The sequence below is a fragment of the Rhinopithecus bieti genome, unplaced genomic scaffold (assembly GCF_001698545.2).
Source record: "Rhinopithecus bieti isolate Rb0 unplaced genomic scaffold, ASM169854v2 scaffold_15572, whole genome shotgun sequence".
Classification (NCBI taxonomy): domain Eukaryota; kingdom Metazoa; phylum Chordata; class Mammalia; order Primates; family Cercopithecidae; genus Rhinopithecus; species Rhinopithecus bieti.
In genome coordinates this window covers 242,369-256,322 of record NW_016809536.1, presented here as the reverse complement: position 1 = coordinate 256,322, position 13,954 = coordinate 242,369, and the positions used below count along the sequence as shown (strand labels likewise).

The window sequence follows — 13,954 nt, the reverse complement described above, 5'->3', positions numbered from 1 at the left end:
CTTCAAGACTCAACTCAAAACCCATTTCTTTGGTAAAGTCTGACATAAACTCCCACAGAAAGTTTAAGGGTTTTTTTTTTTCCCCACATTTATACTGTAATTTTTAATATATTTTTATTATAATATATATAATTCTATAGTTATAATTTGAGTAGATGTCAGTCTCCCTGTTAAATTATATCTCTCTAATGGGTAACAATATATTGTTTATTTTGAACCACACAACTGGCAAGCATAGTAGATGTTCAATATATTTTGGCTTAGCCGAATAACGTAATTGCAACACTGTTTTTGAATCAAGGACAATATAGAGTGATTATAGGTTATAAGAATAAAAAATAAAATGGTGGTAGGGCGCGGTGGCTCACGCTTGTAATCCCAGCACTTTGGGAGGCCGAGGCGGGAGGATCATGAGGTCAGGAGATCGAGACCATCCTGGCTAACAAGGTGAAACCCCGTCTCTACCAAAAATACAAAAAGTAGCCGGGCTCGGTGATGGGCACCTGTAGTCCAAGCTACAAAGGAGGCTGAGGCAGGAGAATGGCGTGAACCTGGGAGGCGGAGCTTGTAGTGAGCCGAGATTGCGCCACTGCACTCCAGCCTGGGCGGAAGAGCAAGACTCTGTCTCAAAACAATAATAAAATAATAAAATAAAATAAAATAAAATAAAATAAAATAAAATAAAATAAAATAAAATGGTGTTCCACATTGCAAATTTTGAGTATCATGTCAAGTACTTTGAAACTTAGGAAAGTAGGGTGTTATTTCAAAAGGGAACATGCAGGACCAGCTTGCCATGAAAGCACTACATTTACTTATCTATTTCCTAGATGACATCAAGCATACTCTTTCACTTACAGAAATAATAAATGACATTACTTTCTTAGTAGAAATGAACATTTATAGTTTGCAATAGTGGAATTGAATTACATAGAAATGTCTTTGTTGAAAATAAATTATGGATGACTTATTTATAAGCTTTAGTACTTATAGAGGTATTAAACCTCAGTGTAGTATTCAAATAGGTTATAATATCTTCTCTCTGGTATCTCATTTTATATATACTAATTGAACAGCATGCATATTTTCTTGTTAATATACATTTTCATGTATTGATGTTTGTTTTTGAAATTAATTGTAAACCAAGGACTTTTCTTTATATAACTTAAGGTACAAAAATATAAATAGAGGGAGCAACTTTTGAAATGTTGGCATTTCTATTCACCTTCCCCACTACCTTTTAAACTTTAATAAGCTAAGATTCTGCATTAATTATGCAATTATCTTAAATCCACAAATTGGACAGAGATTCTTCTGCTACATTACAATTATCTGCACCTATTTCACTGCGGCAAACTTGCTCAATGAGGACAAAACAAGTTCCTCTAAAAAGAACTATTTCCACCAGTATACAAACATTATGACAAAGCAATACTTGAGAAAGCGCCGTTGAGCGTACCTGTGAGAAATGCAAACTGTTAATTTTTTTTTTATTTTAGAAAACTTTTCCATGAAGTTTCCTTTCATTATCTTAGAATAAGTGACAAGGCATTTTAAGCTATTTTTTTTTTACAACAATATAAACCTACATTCAATTTTGTTGTCAGGTTATTATATCAAAAAGAACTCATCTTATTTTTAAAGACCAACCAAATTCAAAAGTCTGCATCCTTTTAAGAATAAGCATTTTCTTAAAGTGTATTCAAAGTTTTTTGAGTTTGTTTGTTTCTTCCTTGAAAACATTATAAAGATTGCAAAGACTTCTGAGATAGAATAGCACCAAAGAAGCCTTCTGAAGTAAAAAAAAAAAAAAAAATTGTAAAACCAAAGATACTTGAAGTAGCTAGCTAGACTCACTGCTGTGTTATAGAAATGAAATGTGGTGCTTTATAAAACAAAAACAACAGATAGGTATAGTTACCGGTTACCTCATGATAGTCAGATTTAAACAAAAATAAGATCAGAGAGACCAAATGAAATAGCTGCCAAACTAGGAATTACACCAAATTTTGTTCATCCGCAGAGCATTATTATTTTATATTGTATGCCACATCCCATACCTTGATCACAGGATCTGAAATGATTTTTAAGGACAAGTGAAATATTTATATTATTTTAATCTATCAGCTTTTAATATAGTGAGAATTCCTTACAAGGATGAAGATTTATTACCGTCATTCACAGTTGTTTATATTATATGGAGTATTATCTGACAATATTTTCCTGAAAGTGAATGAATAATTGTAATTTAAATTTTCAATGTTTCTTTTATTTTGTGATAAAATGTTGGAGATTATGGTAAAACATCCTCTATGCTATAAACACAAGTCAAATTATTTTATCCTTCTACTAAGGGCCCAGGCATAGCTTTCGTTTTGTTGCAATTTGTTCACTCTGTATCTTTTTACACATTGAATTTGTACTTGAAATTATGTTTGTTCTAATAATTATTGCATCACATTATTAAAAATAATTTAGAACTTCATTTTATCTTTCAAAATAAACTAAAAATGAAATTCTGTGCTTTATTATCCTTTTGACCGTGTACATCTCCTAAATTTGTGGACTGCTGGAAATTTATTTAAACTAATTTTTGGAGTGGGAGTTGGAGTCTTGAAAACTTAACAGAGAAAGTGACATATGAGTGAATGTGAGAGTTATGACTGGTAAATATAAGAAGCAGGAGCATACTGGGTAAGATAATAGCAAGGCTTGAAATTGTATTAGTGTGCAGCAATTCCATAGAGTATAAAGCAGTTCTTGTGTAGTTATAATAAAGATTATAGTAGCTGGGCTTGTGGGCAGTGAGTTATTATAAGATTAGAAATGTAGACTGCAGCTGTGTAGAAATAGTCATGAATACTTGGGAATTTGAGTTGTATATTATACTCAACAGGAAGCCATAAAAATGTTTTTTAACATGAGACAAACACCTCAACATCAATGTCTAGAAATTTTATTTTCACAGTCATATATTGCAAGAATTGAATAGTGAGGAGTCTACTGGAAAGCAAGTAATAATTTCAATAATCTGATTAGTATCTCTGGAAGAGAAAAGGAGGGGAAACGTAAGGAACATTGGTAAGATAATTTTGACAGAGCTTGACTTTCTATTAATGTGAATGTTTAAAAATAATTAAACATGACTGCAATTCTAGGACAGCTGGCAAAGAAAGTAGTGCCATAGCATTACATACTGTGCATGTTATGTTGATAATAGTTCAGCTATCACATATGGTCTCCATATTTATGAAAGATGGAGAAGAAAGGAACTGGATTATTCACAGGGGGTTTTATAGTTTTACCCTCCAAAAGACATGCAGCACTTCCAATACATTTCCTTGTCCAGAGAAAAATGAATTAGCTCTAACTGTAATAGGGCTGAGATGTTTCCCTTTTGCATAGGAAGAAAAGGGGAACCAGATATAGGTGTTTGTTACTGAAGCTGGCTACAACTCACAGGTTTTCACGAATAAAGACAAAAGACATACTGAAACATATGAGGAGCCATGATATATTTAAGTTAAAAAAAAAGAATTATTTGAAAAGAATATCAAGCATACTTGATGAGGGCTGCACTATGGAGATAAAAAGAAAGTCAAACTAGAGCATATGTATGTACATGTATGTATACATTCCCACATAACTACACATAAAATGTGTATATATTTTATACAGTCAGTTGCAGGATATAGAGATATACAATGGAAATATTTATGGAAATACATAACTTATTTTAAAAAATTGTAATAAGTAATATTAACAATGTTTCAATCATTGAATGCAAGGGACAATTACTAATAGTGTGCATCTTAAATTATTTTCTAGGAACTCTATTTTTCTTGGAAGGTATGTTTTTTACTTGCATATGCAGCCTACTTTTCTTCTGGACATATATTTATATTATGTGTTTTTTGTGATTCATCTGGTAGGAGGATAAACCATAGCATATATTCAGCGTCCATGGACTAGATTCATTTTTAAAGAAAAGAAACCTTTAGATATCTATCTATCTAACTATATCTATGTCTATCTCCATGTCTAGCTATCATTTAGTTGTTTATGACTTAGCCAGTGGTGTGTGAATCACATGGCTTACTTTGATATCTTAACTGAAAGATTATCTTTTTATATTAATATGTGGTTTAGAACACTTGTGATTTAGAACATTTTTACATATTATTAAAGGTAAAGTGAAATACTATATATCAATTGTTTAAATAAAGCTTAATTTTATTAGCTTGTTTTGAATAAGTAAAAGATTATATATAATTATTATAATTAACATGTTAATTAAAATTATCTTTTTGTTTCTGTTTAGTTGTTATATACATTAAATTCCTAGAATACAAAATTAATAATCAAAGGTGTATGTAGTCGCTAGATTTGTCAGCCAGTTTACTTCCAGCAGTATGTGAAGTTGCCAGTCTCTGATCATACCTATTACTATTGTTTATTTTCATTTTACTGTCTTAACATTTTAAGATCTTATTTTTATTTACTTTTTTATGAACAATAACATTTTAAAATTTCACTTATTTTTACTCTTTTATTTCTCTGAGAATTAAACTTTTCACATATTTGGTAAACTTCACCTTTTGTTAGAACTGTTTTATATCACACTCTTTTGTCATACAATTCTTTTTTTTCCAAAGTAATTATTCTTTTTTATATTCTTAATGATATTTTTGAATATTAACAATAAAAGTTTCTTGAGACCAGCCTGGCCAACATGGTGAAACCCTATCTCTACTAAAAATACAAAAATTAGCCAGGCATGGTGGCACGTGCCTGTAATCCCAGGTACTCGGGAGGTTAAAGTAGGAGAATTGCTTGAACCCAGGAGACTGAGGTTGCAGGGAGTCAAGATCGGACCATTGCACTCCAGCTCTGGGTGACAGAGCAAGACTCTGTCTTGGAAAACAATAATAATAATAAGAATAATAATAATAATAAATTAAAAGTTTTACCATATGTGTATACAAGCACAAACACTCAAACACTTGTTTTGCTGTACACATTTTGAACCATTTTCCCAACTTATGTGCATTTCATATTCTGGTCTTTTATTGTCTCTTAGATAGTATCATTGTGTTCTGAAACTTATTCAGACATACACATTAGAGATGGGAGTCAGACTTTGTTGCCTAGACTGCAGTGCAGTGGTGCAATCATTTCTCACTGCTGGCTCGAACTCCTGGGATCAAGTGATCTTCCTGCCCCACCCTGCTTAGTAGCTGGCTAATTTTTTAATTTTTCATAGAGATGGGGTCTCACCATATTTTCTAAGCTGGTCTTCAAACTTATTCAACTTTTTCTTGATTATTAGTTGTGGAATTTGAAAAAAATTACTTATATATGCTTTAATATAACATACATAAAACAGAAGTCTTAATTTCCCCACCGTATGCAATGTGTTAAAATAATTGATTTTACATGCTTAGCACAGTGCCTAATGGAAATTAAATGCTCCATGTATTTACTACCGTCATCATCATTTATGTTTTCTCTATTGTTTTTGTGCTTAAGTCTTTTTTTGGTTCAGAAAAGTGCTAGGCAATGGCAAGAGAATTTCTACATTCACATGTCACTTTACAACTTTGACAAATTTTATGACTTTCTGGACTATTGTCCTTTGAAAATAAAGCAATAAAATAGGATTTCTGTCATAATTTCAACTATAATAACAGAAATAGCAGGTTTTACGTGAATTTTCTGTAATAAATCTGTCACATATTTGTAAAATGCAGTAGACCAGACATTAGTTTATGTCTCTTACAGAGGAAAGTGTAGACGCTTTTAAAACAACAACGTAAAAAGTATTTCCATGTCCATTATTTAAAAGAAGAACTTGACATTCAAATATGGTTTTGTGAATAGCAGAGTGTTATTGAAAAGTAGTACTATTGTTCAAAGAACAGATGTTATGGACAAATATATGAATAGGGAAAGATTGGCATATAGTAAGTATTGGGTCCCTATTTTAAGAGAGTAAGGTACAGAAAATAAAATGCGCAGAAGTAAAACGAAATACAGAAGCATAGATGATAGATGAAATTGATAATTTCAAGATTAAGAGAAAATAGTTAGTGAATTCTAAGTATGTATACCACTTATCAGCTTAATCAAAGAAAAACATAGGTTCATTCACAGAGGAAAATACAGGGAATAAACATCTTTAGTTGTTTGCATAGTATATGAAAATTCTTTTTGTTAATGAGTATCTTATAATAAGTTTCACACTTTTCAGAAATTAAAACTTTATATCTTGATTTTCCTGCCTCTTAGAATTTGATCCTGCATTTTCTACTACTTTATGATTAATGGTGATGGAGATTGCTTTTTTCCTATGTTTCTGTTTCTACCTCTACATAATTATAGAAATTATAGCTAACAATGTTTGCAAAACCCTTTTGCTTCTTGATTTGGTCATGTGACAAGACAGTGAACAGTGGGATGAAAAGGAAATGTCATATAACAGTTTGAATAGATTTTCTTAAAATCTAGTTGGCATTCATACCTTTCTCTCTATTACTTTGTTCCTTTCTCTACCATCTTGGTGATTTTGGTCACGTAAAAAGGGTAAGTGTGCAGTAAGCTGAAAGAAGCCTTGATCCCAAAGAACTTTGAGAAACATCATGATAGTATCATCCTTGTATTACATACACAAACACACATACAAATGAGATCAATATTTTCTTTAAAACAATGCTATTTTACTTTACTATCAGTTTAAAACCAATTTTAAATTTGCTAATATATAAATTTTATTCATAATTTGGTAACTCTATATGGCACTGACAGTCCAAGCCAAATATTTGATATGCTATTGCTGTGTATTTCAGTCATCTTTGTAGAAGTTTTGGAACCATGGGCTTAACTGTGACCAGTTACCTCTAAGTTGAAGTAATATGTGCATGTCTCATCCCTGTCTATTTCCTAGTGGAACACTGCCTTTAAGACACAAGTGGTCCAGACTATCCAGTTTTAAATCAAGGAAGGGCATAAGAATTGCATCAGACATTTTGAGAGTGAGAAATAAATTTCTATTGGTTTATGCCATAGTGATAAGACTGGGAGGAACCTGACTCTAAGTGGTTTAAATGCATTTGTTTCATTTTCTGATTTCTTCAGGTCCATATAGTAAGTCTTTTATATAAGAAATTATTGAAGCCCACAAGAAAGTCCTAAATGTTTTTTAACAAAGTGCTTTAACACTGCAGACAGACTCAACATGTGTTGGAACTGCAGGCAACAAGAGGAAGCAGTCCTTTACAATGGGTGTTTTCTTGTGGCAAATATCTATAGGATGTGATCCCATGAGGTAATACACTCAGAGAAAAAGAGAAAAGAAAGGAGGAAAGGGGAAAATAGAAAAAAAAAAAAAAAAAGTAAAAAATGTATTATTTCATTAGTGGTAAATTGCAACAATGACAATATTTTTAGACTTGGTAATTTGGAATAAAATCAGTTAAATTGTATCTATATCCTAATATGTTGTAAATATTGATTTTTTTTCTAATTAATTGAATGAACACTTTTACACAGAATAACATGTAAAGGACTATTTATCTCCATTACTTTTCCGCTATAGCTGTTTTATCTTTTGGCTATTTGACTCCTTGAAAATACAGTTTATTTTCTCAATGGAAAAGTCGTAAATGGACTTCTAAAGTGAACAATATAATGCAGAAATACTGAAATATAATGATTGCAATGTGAAGTCAGTTTTAAACTGACTTCTAAAGTGACCGGAATATTGCACCGATATTGCAATGTTCAAATAATAAGACCTTAGATTGGTGTTTCCCAGTGGAAGAGCTAAGAACCATGAATATGCTCAAGTACAAGGAAAAAAAGCAAGAAATATCCAAATTAAGCAATCTAACATATTAATTTCAAGCTGAACTTAATAAACTGAGTATGCTGAAATAGAAGCTGAGAAGAATGGAAGGAATTTAAGTAGTAAGAAGAAGTAAAAATCTACTTAATGTAAATTTTCCAGGAATGAGGAAGCATAAGAAATAATTCATTTCAACATAGTTTAGTTCTGTTTGGATGGAATTAATTAATTCAACAATAAATTTTTAATCATTTGGTATAAAATTTGGTTTTGAAGATGATAGAGCTGATGACTTTGAATGATATAGTGGCTGAATTTTATATTTTTAGCCCCATGAAAATTGGGAAATGAAAATACTATATTTTTAAAAAGGGTAAAACAATAAGAGGGAAATATTATTAGTCAATTATAATAAAACTACAAAATTAGTAAAGATTCTGACATTTTATAATAACGATTTCATTTGTGAAAATTACTATATCACAGTACACTAAAAAATCATTTATGAGCCTTTCATGTGTAAGTCAAATAGCTGTATAAAACTTACAGAAAATTGCCAATTGTTTTCCATTAATTCTGTTTTTATAAAATCTTTTCTCAGATAAAAAAAACATTTTGGGGGGGATTTGAAATTGTTTGAATTTCAATAATTTTCACAGGAAATTACATCTTTAACTATATTTTCTAAGAGCTGTAGAAGAATTCCTTTCTTTTCTAGTTCGGCTTCTTTTAAGTTGAATATTGTTTTAATTTATTCATTCACTCATCTATTCATTCAATCATTCAAGAAATTTTGAGGATATTCTATGTATAAGGCCTGGTTCAGATCTTGAAGTTAAAATGTTGAGACTACATTGCAGATGTGGTCTCTGCTCATGTGGCCCTTACAGTATGTAGAATAGCCTATCCACATTTTAGAGGCAATGCAAACACAATTACAACATGGATAATATTCAAGGAGTCTAACTTTCAAATTCTTTATTACGAATATTCAGAAAAAGTAAAGCTATATTTTTATATTTTCTCAGGTAGTTTCCCTACATACTGGCATTTATTCTAAGTTAAAAATGTATTGATCTAAATATGTCTAAAATGTTCATCTTTCTGTTAGACTACATATACCTTGACTGGTGCTGCAAAGAAGTGATAGCAACAATTGCACTATGTTAAAAACTCCTGGACTGGAACAACTACTTCTTAGTAATATTTAAAGTATCTTTGTAACTTATAATGGTGGCTTATGTAGAGTTAGTGCTCAAAACTTATTTTAGTGTATACCTAGATGAGTAAACCTGAGCAAATTTGTGACATGAGGAATTTAACTTTACATTTTGCTGACCTCCACTTACCAACAATTAATTAGAACACAGTAAAGAAATAGAGATAAATTAAAAATAGAAATAAATGAAAGTAAGCTGCTTCTCCATTTGTAATTTTATCCAATGGATGAATATATAGACAGACATAGATGAATACACAGAGATAGATATAAATATAGATATAGATTAACACCCCTATTGTCACCTAGGGACAATTGTGCCCCACAGTGCACATTTGGCAATACCTGTGAAAATTTGGCTTGTCACATTTTGGGGTAAGAGTACTACTGGCATCCGACAGATAGGGCACAGTGATACTACCAAACATATTACAATATACAGGAGATGCTCTACCCCCCAAACAATTGTTTGGTTTTGAAATCAATAATGCCAATGTTGTGAAAGATATCAAGGTATTTGATGTAAATACAGATACGATACATTTATCTTAATTCTTCATAAAAAGTAAATTATAATTAACAAGTTCCCTGAGCAATTACACTTCCATATATACTCACTATGTATACAAATCTGTGTTTATAGAAGGCAGATACTTGGTAATCTATATCAACTCTTTAATATGATAGCAAGACAATGTTTACCCACATACAATAGCAATATTAATGAAAGAAAAAGAAACGTAATAATATCAGTCATTAAGTAATCTCAAAACAAGAATTTCGACGTAGAGCAAAGAACATTTCAAAGGTGGTTTGAAAACGTCTTTTTCCCTTTTTTCATTTATTTTACTTTTCTTTCTGTTGAAAACAAAGCAGTTGTCTTAATTTTCTATCTGAATTCTGATTATACAGGTAAATTCATCATAGTTATTCAGAGCATTTAAATAGGACATAAGCACACTCAGCATTCTGCTCTCACCCAAGGTGTCAGACACCATGTTAGAGTCCCACAATGCCACCCTCTAAGTCTCATAGCAAATGCAGATGAGACATTTTGCATTGATAATGAAGCTTTCTATGACACCTGCTTCAGAACCCTCAAGCTGCCCATACCCACCTACAGTGACCTAAACCACCTGGTATCTGCCACCATAAATGGGTTCACCACCTGCCTGCGCTTCCCAGGCCAGCTGAATGCTGACCTGCAGAAGCTGGTCATGAACATCGTCCTATTCTCCTACCTGCAGTTTTTCATGCCTGGCTTTGCCCCACTCACCAATCAGGGCAGTCAGCAGTACCCTGACCACGGCTGAGCTCACTCAGCTGATGTTTGACGCCAAGAATATGATAGCTGCTTATGACCCCCCCATCCCCCTTATAGGCACTACCTAACGGTGCCTGCCATTTTCAGAGGCCACATGTCCATATGGGGGGTGGATGAGCAAATGCTCAATGTTCAAAACAAAAACAGTATCTACTTTGCTCATTGGCCCCCAACGACGTGAAAAGAGCTGTCTGTGACATCCCACCACAGGGGCTAAAAATGTCTGATACCTTCATCAGCAATAACATGACCATCCAGGGGCTGTTCAGGCACATCTCGGAGCAGTTCATAGCCATGTTCAGGTGCAAAGCCTTCCTGCATTGCTATATGAGTGACGGCATGGATAAGATGGAGTTCACCGAGGCCAAGAAGAGCATGAACAACCTTGTGTTTGAGTACCAAGAGTACTACCAAGGTGTCACACTTGAGGAGGAGGTAGAGTTTGAGGAGTGTGCTGAGGAGGAGGTGGCCTAGATCCTTCTGTTAATAGTAGGCGTATGGGGATTCTCTATTTACTTACAGCGTGTTCTGGGATAGCCATGTCTCCCTATGCACTTGTTCTTCATGTCTTTACCTCACAACTTGTTGCATTTTAAAGCATTTTCATAGTATGTGGTTTTGCCTAATAAAGCATTCTTATAGAAAAAAAGAAAAGAAGGTTACTTGAAAATATAAAGTGTGGTATGCTTTTGTTAAAGATAACTACAGGGTATTGCATATACAATTGCCCCATAAATAATTTCATAGACTAGCTGTAATTAAAGAAAATTGGGTTATTTCTCATCTATATCACAAATTTTACTTAGACCATAAGGATTACAGAAGGTCAAATTTCATTTTTTAAAAATCCAGGTGTTATATCACTGAGTATTTAGCTAATTTAAGAAATTTGAGTGGCCTCCCAGTGGGAATAAGGTTTTTGTTCAATCATTTATGTCCAATAAATAGGTAATAAATGTTTTCCATGTGGCAAACATTGACCTAGGTCCTATGGACACAAAAGTTGATAAACTAAACATGGTTCTAGTCTTCACATATTGTGTAATCTGATTAGAAAGACAAAGTATGGGCAAAAATAAAAAATACATGAATAATTTGGGATTTTGAAATGTGATGACAAGTAAACAAGGTGTTATGAAAATCACAGCAAAACTGGAAGACCCTGACTTAGTGTCATCACACAAATTCATCTACCGAGTTGATATTTACCCTCAGTTCTTAAACATGAAAAGAAGGCAGAGAGGAAGGCTGAATAAAAATGAAATTGTAAAAATATTCTGATAAATAAAAGAGTTCGACCTGCTGTATCAATGGTCTCCAGAGTAGAATGCTCAAGATGATTTGCTGAGGATTAAAAATAAATTGTTAAAGATCTTATTTATAGTTATCTTTTTATCTAAGGAATAAGAAAGGCAATAACTTTATAAATGAGCAATGCATTAATTGATAGTAGCAGGTGAATCCATGGCCACACTAACATTTTAAATGAAATAAAAGTAAAGTGAGAGATCTACAAGATAGACAATTGCAGTGGAAATTTATCATGCTTCTTTTCTCTTCCTAAGACTGCTTCAATGGACTATAGGTTCCATTATCTACAATACTGAAATTTGGCCTTATATAGTAGGTGAGTAGTTTTCAATGATTCCTGTTTAGAAACTGAAGCCTCAATGTAATGATGATACTGATATAAAGAAGTAAAAAAAAAAAAAAAAAAAAAAAAAAGGGGTATTGCTCCTCTTTAAAGTGCTCTTCTCAGCCATATTTTGGTATAAAAATAATGGCAATCTAAATTGAAATATCAAAAGTGGCAATGAGATACGGCATTTGGCATTATTAAAAGATTATCTGAAATATAAATTTTTGAGTAATCTTCTACTAGTATTAAAAATAAATTATGCCCTTTGTGTGTATTGTACTTTGATATTTTAACTAAGGATGATATGAAGCCAAAGCATATTTCATTTAATCATTTTATATAATTATATAAATGTTAAGTATAATAAGAAAAAGAACATATTGGAAGTAACCTGGGAAACACCAACAAGTGAAATTAATGGATGTTGCCGCAGCTTTTTCACTCCTGATTTTGTTTACACTCACAACTGGCAAACTCCAGATTCTTGTCCCAAGACCAAGAAGAATAAGGCAGGCAGACACCAGAGAGTGAGTCAGGCAGAGTCAAATTTATTAAGTGACAGAAATGCTCTCAGCAAAAAGTGGCTTCCCAAAAGAGGCTTGCCAGTTGTAGGGCTAAGTTCAGGGGTTTTTACGGAGTGGGACAGGGGAAGAGTGCGCTGACTGGTCTGCCTGCACTGAGAAAAAGACATGATAGTGAAAAGAATCAATTGGAGGCAGAGGTGAAGGCTTGACCTGGGAACTTGGCCCAGGAATAGTCAGGGGTTGAAGTGAAGGCTTGGTCCAGGGCCTTGGCCCAGGACCAATCAGGGACTGATGGGACATTACACTTTATGCAAATGAAGATTTGGCCCACAATCACAGGAGACAGACATACAAAAAATGAGTGAAAGGTAAGGACCAATATGGAGGAAGCAAGACAAAGATGAACCAAAGAGAGAGAAATGTGTCCAAAAGAGAAGTGGAATTTGTTCATCTGGGCTCACAAAGTAGGCCTTTCAGTTCAAGGACACGTGCTCTTTCTTATCTGAGGCCTGCAGCTTGATTTTTAAGCTGTTCTTTGTTGGAAGGACTTTTGCCAAGGAGCCACCCTAATTGCCTGCCTGACTGGTTTCTTCCTTCCTCCTCTCTCAGTATCACCGGTACTGTTAATCTACATGTCTTTTTTCTAATTGTTTCACCTTCCAACTCTCCAAAACTCATGAAATAACTACTAATCGGGTTGGTATGATTAGCCTGTGCCTTATTTTTTATAGTTTTAATTCTATCATATGTACATATATTCTCAAAAAACAAGTTTTTCATATTTTCTTATTTTTTGAGCTCTATATAGTGTATGAAGTCCTTGAACATGTTCTCTTTTCAACATTGTGTTGTTGAAAATATCTGTTGATTTATGTTACTATAGTTTATTTTCTCTTAATGTTATATACAGAATTTCATTTTGTTAAAATACCACAATTTCCTTATTTTCTTTTCAATAGGCACTATATATAAATCCTTTTTTCACATAATTCCTTTTATTTTCATTGACTCATAGGAGATATTTATGAATTTACTCTATTTATATCTTAACTTTTTTATAAATTGTATTTTGCCTTGTATCATTCTTTAGGTGGTCTCTGATGAGCAGAACTTATTGATTTCAAAGTAGATAATTTTTTTTTCCTTTTTTTTTTATTATACTTTAAGTTCTAGGGTACATGTGCATAACATGCAGGTTTGTTACATATGTATACTTATGCCATGTTGGTGTGCTGCACCCATCAACTCGTCAGCACCCATCAATTCATCATTTATATCATGTATAACTCCCCAATGCAATCCCTCCCTCCTCCCCCCTCCCCATGATAGGCCCCAGTGTGTGATGTTCCCCTTCCCGAGTCCAAGTGATCTCATTGTTCAGTTCCCACCTATGAGTGAGAACATG

General features: G+C 32.9%; 1 pseudogene; it reads left to right on the top strand.

The window, feature by feature from the left end:
* The first annotated feature begins 7,430 nt into the window (after positions 1 to 7,430).
* LOC108540576 (tubulin beta chain-like) lies at positions 7,431 to 10,860 on the top strand (annotated as a pseudogene).
* The last annotated feature ends 3,094 nt before the right edge of the window (positions 10,861 to 13,954 follow it).